This window comes from Nansenia antarctica (genome assembly GCF_963989245.1).
Source record: "Nansenia antarctica genome assembly, chromosome: 3".
Lineage (NCBI taxonomy): Eukaryota > Metazoa > Chordata > Actinopteri > Argentiniformes > Microstomatidae > Nansenia > Nansenia antarctica.
This window is the reverse complement of record NC_137688.1, coordinates 49,699,289-49,709,409: the sequence shown is the minus strand read 5'-3', so window position 1 is coordinate 49,709,409 and position 10,121 is coordinate 49,699,289.

The window sequence follows — 10,121 nt, the reverse complement described above, 5'->3', positions numbered from 1 at the left end:
CTGTGTCTGTCGGCATTAATTCAGGCATTGGAAGAACTTGATAACAAGCTTGGCTGCAGAATGTGTTGGAGTGTTCAATCCCCTGCCCTCTCGGGAGGGTTTGGATACAAAGGCATGAGATAGCATGAGAGAAAATGAACACTGGAAAGCAGACGCCTGGATAACTGCCTCTCTGACAAATCTGTAATCCACCACACCCTCCCCCGTTCCTATGCTAGCCGCCGCCCAGCTCTGCAGTGTCGTCTGTGCTCTCAGCGAGGGTCCAGATAAGCTTTCCCCCCCTCCCTCAGCCCCCACTTTTCTCTCTCTCTCTCTCTGTCTCTCTCTCTCTCTCTCCTTCCCCAATGTTTTTTGGAGATCTCGTTGACTGCTAAATCTGTGCTCCCCATGACACTTCCCACACTGGCAAGTAGTTGTTGCTGTGCAAGCAGACAGACAGAATATCAACTCAATCCCAGCTCTGCCATTTGTTATTCTCTACCTCTAGCTGTAGACATGTCTGTTTGTTTAATCAAATCAAAACGTTCAGTTCCATTACAAAGGACGAAGCCTTGTTTGTATACGAAGGACATTTAAAGTGGTGCTCCAGACAATAAATATAGTGTAGTTTGATTTGTTTGTTTGTTTGTTTAGACTTCCTGTTGGATTTAGGAGAAGGGGAATGGGATAGTGTTCCAAACAGTTGTGTGCCTTTAGGGCTGTATCACGCTACAGGGTGGCCAACTCTCACGCTTCTGGCGCATCACACACTCTTTCACCTTCAGCCGCATGCTCTCTCGCTGCCCAAACTATTCTCACGCCAGAACATTGCTGAAATGAAAAGGCGAGTAGGTTCCATATACTATGTCTATGGATTCAGCGGTGACAAGGTGTTGGTTCTGGCGTCGGGCCTGATGTGCACAAGATTAAATATGCATGCACATACGAGTGAAAGACTCAAAATGTCACTCCAACCAGGTACCCGAAATTGGCAACCCTGCGCTACATTACACAGTGAGCTTGATACCTTGATACGTCAACAGCCCATCAGCAAATAAATTAGAAAAAGCAGCAATCATAGCCTCAATGCCCTCAAGTGCTTATCAAAGTCAAACGACGGATTCATTAAGATTTACAAACTTCAAAGGGATGTTTGAAGAGCCCTCTGGGGGGCTGCTAGCGCAGTTTTTGATTGACGGGTGTTTTGTCGTCGGGGGTAGCTGAGTTTTTGATTGACGGGTGGTCGAGCTTGCGCTAGGTCGACGGCAAAAGTGTGGCCCCCTCTAGCGGTTGTGGCCCTAAGCAACTGCATAGACTGTTCATGCCAGCGGACTAGTCAAGACTATGGGCCAGTTTCACAGACAAGGCTTAAGCCTAATCCTTGACTAAAAAGCATCTTTGATGGAGATTCTATATTGAAAGTGTGATTTAGTCCAGGACTAGTCTCAAGCCTTGTCTGTGAAACCAGCCCTCAATGATGTAGTTGTTTACAACAACAGCCACAGGGGATTTGCTAGTTGTGCAGAGAGAGGGGGTAAACAACTCCATGTTATTATCATCTAATTCAAATGCACCTGTTGAACCCATTTACTTAATCTGAGCTCTCCAGAAACAAAACAGGGTTTTGATGATTATCTGTAGTGATTTAACAAAGAGGCCAAGGGGTTTGATGAAAGGCTTTGCAGAGGTAATTAAACGCGGACACTAAAAATAGGAGATGTTTTAATCATTATATTGCAAGAGCAAGGGGTTATGTAACTAAAGCCGACATGACTGATGCAAATTGCTGTAACTAGCATGATCATAGGCCAGGAGGGTTGGGTATGCATTAGAGATTACACTCAGACTTCAATTAATGAAATTTAAAAACATACGATTTTAAGTGAGACGTTATGGCTTGTTAAAAGCCTCAAAAGACAATTCAAAATCAGCACCACCACCCAGAACTTCACCTATGCACTAACAAGGTTTGCTATAGTGCTGTATGTTAGTTTACTGTACTACAAACAACATGTAGTCTCCACTAGGCAGGGTGCTTAGTGTTCAAAGCTTTTGGCCTTTGGACAGCGTCAGAGTAACTATGCCATGATGGGCACTTTGACTTGATGCTAAATACAGTAATGTGTAATAAAACGCTGTTGTTTTTGACGTACTTTCCCATGGTAATTGACTCCCATATTTATTGAGAAACAGCAAGCAATTGGCAGTCATTTCAAGCGTACGTGGAATATCTGAAAAACATTTAGTCTGGTATGTTAATTCATTGGACAGCAACAGATGATGCAATAAAAACCAAATGCTGGGCAATAAGACACAGGAATAAGACAATGGACTTGTTCTGCATTCATAATGAAAAATTACATTTGCCTTGCATATATTGTGTTGATATGCTCTAAGAGAGATGAGGAATCGTAAAGATGATGAGTCTGGGGTGTGAAATTAACAAATTAACAGATAAATGACTTTGCTACATTGCAAAACAGAGGTTTTGCAATTTCATCATGTTGCTCATTTAAAGTTTCAACTCCATGCTTTTGTGCAAGAAATCAAACAGGCCCAAACCCTTAAAATATTTAAATCTAAGCTAAAAACCTTCATGTTTTGCAGCAGTTATGATTAAACACAAACACTTCTATCAATGTCTTTTTTTCCATTAACTAGTGTCTTATGTACTTATATTTGCATTTATTCATCGTAATTTTTATTTTCTTACTATGCTCCTCTTGCTGTATTTTTAAATAATGTATGTAAAGCACTTTGAATTGCCCCTGTTGTATGAAATGTGCTATACAAATAAACTTGCCTTGCCTTGCCAAGACTACAGCAGATTATTGCATGATATGCGAGGATCGGCACAGAATGGCTTCCTCCATATCGAGCCCACAGTCAACTTTACCACAGTATGTAGAGGCTGAGTAGCAGTTAACACGAATCTGGGCTTCTTTCCAGCCAACCTTTGCCGGTGAGATGATGATGACACATCATTGAGTCACATGGTCTCCTTCTGTGTCTGCTTACCTTCGCCAGCAGCCAAACCTCCATCGCCACACACCTGAGTGGAGTTTGGCAGGTAGCTAGCCCCCTGTCTCCAGTAAGCATGACGCCTTGGGGCAGCGGAAGCTACAACGATGCCTTCACCCTCCTCCCCCAGGTGCTGCTGTCTGAGCAGAGCTCGTCTCTCTCTCTGCCCTCAGTGAGTCTCAAGGTGAACCACCTTCCAAACTATTAATCTCGTGAAAACTATATGCGACCGACCTGCCCCAGATCCGAGAGACGTGGAACCGAGCAGAAGTGTAACTGGGTAGGAACACTTGAAGCATTAAGAAAGAGAGATCAAAGCTGTGTGGATTAAATTATACAGCTATTGAAGAGAGGGAGCGGTGGAGAGGTGGAGGATTCCTCCATGTAAATAGGTAGCTCCTGTTCTCCTAATCTAAATCAATATTCTGATTCGCTGTCACTGGGGGCGGGGGAGAGCGGATAATTTCAGGCCAAGAAAGGCTTGCAAAACGTTAAGAAGAATTTAATCAGCCATTAAATGTGCCTTTTTATGTATTCCATTTCCTGTCCTTGGTTGAACAAGGCCTCAGTCCAAGGTCCCCGTCTCCTCCCAGTTCACGGCCCACTTTACACACCAGCCCGAGGGGCTCCCCATTAACCTCTACTGGAGCAGCTGTAATCACCAGGCAACTCCCCCCCCCCCCACCGCCCACCACCACCAACTCAACTGAGACAGAGGGGGCTAGGAATGGAACACACATGAAATGCATTCTCTATCTCTCTCTCTCTCTCACACTCAAACACACACACACTACACACACACACACACACACACACACACACACACACACAGACACAGACACAGACACAGACACAGACACAGACACACACACACACACACACACACACACACTCACACACACACACACACACACACACACACCCACACACACACACACACGTAAGTCAGCACTGTCTCATTCTGTGGGAACTTCTGGGCTTCTGTAGCTCTACTTTTGTTTATAATTAAAAGCACACTACCTGCTGTTATTCAAGTCACCAGATTTCCATTTTTGCAAAACAAAGAAGAAGAAAAGACATAGACTTATAATGACCAGACATGCCACACAGAAATATTCCAGTAAACAGAAGTTTTAAGTAACAAACTCGGTGGAAGAGCTGAATCAACATTCTGATGAGGATTAAGCTGACCGGAGCCGACATCATTGTAAGCAGAGGTGTCAAAAGTATTCACATTCATTACTCAAGTAGAAGTATAGATACTATGGTTTAAAAAGACTTCTGTAGAAGTTGAAGTATCAACTCAAGCTTTTTACTCAAGTAAAAGTATAAAAGTACTGGTTTCAAAACTACTTAAAGTATAAAAGTAAAAGTAATGTAAGGGGAAAAAAATGCCATTAAGGACAAAAGCTTAGGCCACGCCACAGGGGCCTATAGTGCACTACCCCACCTCCCCCCCAAAAAACATTTTTCTAAAGGCCATAATGACTATTATGTTATTATTAAAATGTTATTGTTGAAACATTTGGGATGCACTTGTTTCAGACGCATTTATGCCCATTGAAAATGAACACATTTTAGTACAATGCAAATACATTAAAGAACCATATATGTGTACTACTGAGCATTAACACTGAGCATTAACATGAACACGGAAGATATGATGACTAGTTGCCTAAGTATTGTAATGGTGCAAAAAGTCAAACGTCAAAAGTCAAAAGTCAATAGCCTTTATTGGAACTGTGAGGGCAAAACCATACAAACCATAACAAAGTAGTGATTCAATATTTCCTGAAAAAACACACACATACACACAATCTACATCAGCATCAGAGTTACCAATAAGCTTTGTTCAGCCGCAAAAGCAGCAGGTTCTCAAAGTTCTTTGAGCCAATGCATGCTCTTTTTGGCCTGAAGATCAGCCCTGCGACACTAAACAGTCTTTCACAGGCTGCTGAGGCAGGGAGTCCCGTATTAAGTTTGAGTGATAGCTGGCACACAGCTGGGAAGGTCTTCAGTACCTCTACTGTGTCTCCTGGGCACCCCAGGTACGCATCCAACTGCTGGGACGTTTCAAGAGGGCCGGTCTTCTTCAAGGAGGAAAAGAAGTCCTCTTCCTCAGACGATTGGGAGCCCTCACTGAAGTGTTTCTCGGCCTGACAGTCCAAGTGGCTTCTGATATAGTGAAGGCCTGTGGAATAAAAAACAAAAATCATGACAATTTAGACTATATGGCAGTATTGTAACTGTGTATTGGATAGTGTTGTGTCTTGTGTGTGTGTGTGTCATTAAATGTAATTTCAAACTAATTTCACTGTCTTCATAGAAATGACACATATTAAGCGGAAGTGAGACACTTACCAAGTTTGAGGATATTTTCGTCACTTGTCCAACAGGTCTTACATTTGGGAACTAGAATGGCTGCGGCTATCCGTTCTGGATCTGCAAGCATCTCTCCGAAGCGTTTCTCAAGGCCTGAAAGAAGTGCAGCAATCAAAGGCTCACAGAACTTGGAGGCGACTTGAAGGTGCTGTAGCTTGGTCCTTAGCAGAGTTATGGTGGGGACCAACCATCCCATCTGCACACTGGTTTCTCCCTGAAGAACATCCAGTGCCTTTGCAACTGGGCTCATTGTCTTCGCATATTCTGCAAGAAATGCAAGTTCCACTGGAGTAAACCTGTACAAAGAAGAAGAGAAAAACACAACATGGAACATTAAGTCTACTTGATGTAGCACTTTCAACTGGAGGAACTGATCATTAAAAAGGGAAAATATTGTCATCTGAGACTTTTAGAAATGAAGTTGTGTTGCTACAAATCACATTCATAGTAAATATGGGGACTGCATATTGGCATAGTGCATACGTGTTCTACAGTATTCCAAGTATAAAACTGTGACTTAATCTATTGTTAATCACTTCATTAACTGTAAGGCAGAAAAACAAGCACTTACTTGGGTGTATCTAGTTCACTGCAGACATCTGCAAGGGCTCCCTCGCCTTGTTCTCGTGTTATTCTCACTATTCTTTCTACGGCTGAGAAGAGTGAATTCCACCTTGTAGCAACAGGCCTTACGAGTTGGAGTTTTGCAGTGCTCTTCAATTACTTCAGATGCGGTGGTTGATCTTGAACTTTTATTCCACAGGCTAGAGCATTTGGCAAATGTGGACCTTGACACGCGCTTGTACAGTGGGTTGACCTCTGCTTTTGAAGCATCAACTGTGGACACTAAATTGAGGAGGTGGCAGGCGCAGCGATGGTGCTTGGGTAGCTGGTATTCTAAGTAGTCATCTTCTTCCAACAGGGCTCCGGCATCAACAAATTCAACACCCTCAAGGCTTTCCTCTTCTTCATCGTTATCATCATTTTGGCCACCATCATCCTCTTCTCCATCACCCTCTCCTACAGGTTCAGCATTGTTGTTCTCGTCAGTCTGCCCATAAACTCTGAAGGCTTTCAGGAAGTTTGATCCGTTGTCAGTTGTAGTGCGAACGATCTTCTCTCTGACATTGAATTCTGTGTGAATATCATTTAGGGCACCAGCCAGGGCAGAAAAGGTATGTGACCCTTTAAGTTGCTTGCATGCCAGGGCAGCACAGGATCTCTGCATGGTCTGGGGGTTAAACCAGTGCGCAGTGACACCAATGAAACCACGACGGTGTGCCGTCCAGCAGTCTGTTGTTGTTGCTATGAACTCAATTTCACTAAGGGCAGCTTTCAGTTTTCTTTTCATTTCAACAGAGGCCTTTGTGACTTTGTTAACAACAGTATTACGCGTCATGACATTTGTATTTGGCTGAAGATGTTGCACAAGCTCAATGAAGCCCTGTTGCTGAACAATGTGTGGTGGGTGCAAGCCTTGGACAATGAATTTGAGGACTACTTCATCCACACTTGCCTGGGACACTCTTCGAGCCTCCCACAGCTTGGTTTGTTTGGAGGGTGGGGTCAAAGAACCTTCAGTGGATGACTTCCTTTTGAGGGCTGTTGAAGAAAGTTGCGTGTACCTCTCTAGACGAGTGGGGTGTTTCTTCTGTGGAGAAAATGAATGCACAGGCACAGATTGAGATTCATATTATTTCTCTCAAACCACAAGCTGAGACTATCTAGGACTTCCGCTGTATTAAATGTCACGCTGGAAGTTCATGAATGGAGGTCAGACTACAAGTTAGGGAGCAGTTTCACTGGTCTATGCAATTATGTTGAGCAGACCAGAATATTGCCACTTAAAGCTGTTTTAGGACCACAAGCAGCTGCTGGCATGACTGAAAAGTAACATTATTGTTAATGGCACACACCGCGCACATTTCTTCTCCCGTGGGAACATAATTAACTCTTTACAGCAACAAACACGGTAAAACTCTGACCTCAACACATGAAGGATTACAAATGAAACATTGAATCATAGCCTACTGCTAGCAAGCAAACCATGGCATGTTCTTAGCCATAGCAAACATTGCAAATTTACCATTAGTACGTTACTAGGTTACTACAAAATGTCGACTGATAATAACAAACTTTCAGCTTACCTCAATATGCTTTTTCAAATTAGACGGTGAGTTTTTGAAGGCCATTAGCTCGTGGTACTTGGGTGCGCAGAGCTTGCAGCGCATTCGAAAGGAGTTGTTTTTGCATCCAACCATTTCAAAAAATTCTTCCGGGTACGGCCAGGGATGGAGAAGGGTTGGCTGATCTTCCTGGCTATCAACCTGGTTGATGCTGGTGCTTGGTTGGGACATTTCGTTGTTATTTTGAGTCTCTGGCACGGTCACGGACATCTTTGGCTACATACATCTGCTTTCCTTGCTGGAGTGTGATTTGTGTCATATGCAGCAGATGGAATGCATCTCGTACAAACCAATAGGGTGTCGGAATGGTATAATGTTTATACTTCTCATCCAACCACAATCAAATTCACTCTATCCGGATGGCGCGACTTATCTGGATAGGTTTTTTTTGTGTGTGTTTTTTTTTACGATGAAAAGCTGTAATGAAAACAAGCTGAAATGAAATAGGAGTAACGAGGCTATTTTTAAAATGTAAGGAGTAGAAAGTACAGATAATTGCGTGAAAATGTAAGGAGTAGAAGTAAAAAGTCAGCTGAAAAATAATTACTCCAGTAAAGTAAAGATACCCAAAATGTCTACTTAAGTAAGGTAACGAAGTATTTGTACTTCGTTACTTGACACCTCTGATTGTAAGTACACGAAACAATCACGCAGTGGTTAAGTCTGACTAGAAATAAAGTCTGCTCAACACAACACAATACAACACACCACAACACACCACATTCCACAACAACACACCACACCACAGCACACACCACAAGACACCACACCTCACAACAACACAACAGACCATGACACACCACAACACACTACAGCATGACACTCCACAGCAAAGCACAACACAACACACGACAGCACGAGTCACGACACACCATACAGATTGCTGTCTGCTTTAAGATTATCTAGTTAAGCTGTCTGTTTTCAAAACAAAGGCTTCAGAGTCATTCTGGTGAAACTAACCAGTTTCTGACCAAGTAGGTGTTAACTTGTAGTAGGAGGAGACTTCTAGCTCCCCTATATAGTGGATAGACCAAGGCCAGGGAGGTCATACAGGTGACTTGTGAGAACACCTGTCAGTCGTTGTCATTAGTGCTCGTTAGTGGGGAGTGGCTACAAGCCTGCTAGTGTCCATAAATATCTGGCCTGTCTGAGAGCGACAGCCTCCTGACACTAAGACTCGTGACAACAAGACAAGGGAGTATCTCTGGGAGTCAAGACTCGTGACAACAAGACAAGGGAGTATCTCTGGGAGTCAAGACTCGTGACAACAAGACAAGGGAGTCTATCTGTGGGAGTCCATCGAGGAAGGCCTGAGAGGAAGCCAGGGTACTTAGTACCTTCTCTTCCAGTGTTTGTAGTGTTGCTGTCTTCTCTTGGCACATCGGTCTACTGAGTGCACTTAGCTACCCCTACTTCTGTTGGTTCATTAGCCCTCTTCCCCTCTACGGACCTATATCCCAATGTGCTTTCTCCCTATTCCTGTTCTTCTGACACTCAGGAGGACACCTCGATGCTACACCCCCCCTCGCAACCCTTCCAATCTCATCTACCCACCTCTTTCTACTGACCATGACTTTATCGCCGCAGGCGGTCTCTGGAATTGCCAGTCGGCGGTCCGGAAAGCTGACGCTATCTCAGCTTATGCATCTCTTATGGCCCTCAATTTCCTTGCTCTCACTGAAACCTGGATCACACCAGAAAACACAGCTACACCGGCAGCCCTCTCTGCCGCCTACTCCTTTTCTCATTCCCCTAGACCCTCTGGTCGAGGGGGAGGCACAGGACTCCTCATCTCGCCCAAGTGGTCACATACTGTCCTTCCCCTGGCACACTTGTCTATATCCTCCTTTGAATTTCATGCTGCTTTCGTCAGCTCGGTGACTTCCTAGGCGAGATGGATGGCCTTCTCAGCTCCTTCCCTGATGATGGCACTCCGCTCGTACTACTAGGTGACTTCAATTTCCAATCTGAGAAGCTTCTCTCATCTGGAGTACTTGACCTTCTCCTCTCCTTCGGCCTTACCCTGTCCCCCTCTCCTCCGACTCATAAGGCAGGCAATCAGCTCGACCTTGTCTTCACCAGATCTTCCCACACTTCCAACCTTACCGTTACCCCTCTTCCAGTTTCTGATCACCACTTTATATCCTTCTCCCTTCCCCTCAAAACTTCCTCTTCCCTCTCAGCCTCTAACCACTTAAGACCCTCTCGTCGTAACCTACGTACCCTGTCCCCCATCACCCTCTCTTCTTCTGTCCTATCCTCCCTACCCTCTGTCGAATCCTTCTCCCTTCTATCCACTGATGCGGCATCCTCAACCCTCCTGTCCGCTCTCACCTCATCCTTCGACACCCTCTGTCCACTAACCCTGAAGCCAGCTCGATCCTCTCCTCGAGCTCCCTGGCTCTCTGAAACGCTACATGCTTGTAGACTAGAGCTCAGAGCAGCTGAGAGGAAATGGAGAAAAACTGGCCTTTCTGATGACCTTAACCTCTATCACTCTCTCCTTGCCAACTACGCCTCCTCGGCATCAGCTGCTAAAGCATCCTACTATCA